Below are 1,714 nucleotides of genomic sequence, written 5' to 3'. Positions count from 1 at the left end.
TTTTTTCTCATTGCCATTTGCAGCTCAACTTGAAGTTCACAGCCAGGTGTGCGACGCGTCTCTGCCGATCTGAGTCCGCCCTGCAGCAGGGACCTGCAGCTTCCCTGAAGCATCCCCAGGGCTGGGCTGCCATGGTAAGGATCCCACAATGCTGTGTTGATGGACAGGCTGAAGGAAGGAAGGAGACCCCACGGGGAGGCTCTGAGAAGAACAAGCCCCCAGTGACCCTCACTTGGACAGGACAGACTCAGAAAGGTGCTGGGTCTATTGGCTCCTATGTCCTGATCCTTGGTGAGATGAGGACAGATGGGGCAAATAGCAGAAAAGGGTCAGGGAGATACCATTTCTGTACGAAGTATCTGAAGAGAGCCTGGTGCCTGCCCCAGCCCCAGCCTTGGGGAAATGGAAGCCAGGCACCCGGAGAGGGCAGTTGCCCTTCCTGTGGGGCTGCTGACGGGACAGCCTCGTGATGGAGAGCCCAGGCTCCCAGTAGATTTACTCCATCCAGGAACTGTGGCCTCCTCCATCTGCACAGCCAGGGGCTGTGGGAGGAGACGCCATGACTCCCACGCTCATGCTCCTGATCTGTCTTGATGAAATTGAAAGAGGGAGCGGGGAGACTGTAGCCTGGGAGGAATCCCACCTCACAGCTTGGTCCTGATTGAATAGGAGACCCCAGAGGTTCGCAGGGATCCCAGGGTGGGGAGGATCTGCCCGGGGTTCAGGAGGCGAATCTCTCACAGGAAGTTCTGGGACCCCCTCCCTAGTGTCGCTCCTGTGCCTCAGTGGGATTTGGAGAGGATGCCTTAGATTAGAGGGAGTTGTGTCTTTCAGCAACAAAACCATACGAAAAACACCTGGCATTTCACGCCAGTGGATAAAGCATATCTTGTGCCAAATCAGGACCAAACTGCACTGAAATTTAGGGCTCACACTACAGTTACTCACCTTTGAGGAAAAGCATCCCAGGTTGGTGCCTATCTCTGTGATAAACGTCTCCCTTCCTGGCTACAGGCAATGGGTTAAAGTAACACTGGCTGAAGAGACACTATATTCACCTGATGATTATACTGAAAAATAGCCATAAAATTGTTCCCTCCAAATCCAGTTCCCTTTATGACAAGTCTCAAAAGAAGATATACAAACGGTCCACAAACATATGAAAAACGTGTGTGTGTGTGTGTGTGTGTGTGTGTGCATGGAATACTACTCAGCCATAAAAAGGAACAAAATAATGGCATTCGCAGCAACCTAGATGAAGTTGGAGACCATTATTCTAAGTGGAGTAATTCAGGAATGGAAAACCAAACATCGTCTCTTCTCGTAAGTGGGAGCTAAGCTATGAGGATGTAAAGGCACAAGAATGATATAATGGACTCTGGGGACTCACAGGGAACAATGGGAGGGGGATGACGGATAAAAGACCACACACTGGGTACAGTGTACACTGCTCGGGTGATGAATGCACCAAAATCTCAAAAATCACCACTAAAGAACTTATTCCTGTAACCAAACACCACCTGTTCCCCAAAAACTATTGAATTTTTTAAAAAAACAATAAATAAAAATAAATTTATCACATTAACAACAACAACAATGGCAAAAACCCAAATTCACGTAGAATCATGTTTTCATGGTGTATGCATGTTATAACATGTCACTGGTCTTTGTTCCCTTATGTGACTGAAGAATATTCCATCCTACGGCTGTATCA

This window comes from Mandrillus leucophaeus, unplaced genomic scaffold, assembly GCF_000951045.1.
Source record: "Mandrillus leucophaeus isolate KB7577 unplaced genomic scaffold, Mleu.le_1.0 Scaffold1798, whole genome shotgun sequence".
Taxonomy (NCBI): domain Eukaryota; kingdom Metazoa; phylum Chordata; class Mammalia; order Primates; family Cercopithecidae; genus Mandrillus; species Mandrillus leucophaeus.
This window is presented reverse-complemented; position numbering follows the sequence as displayed.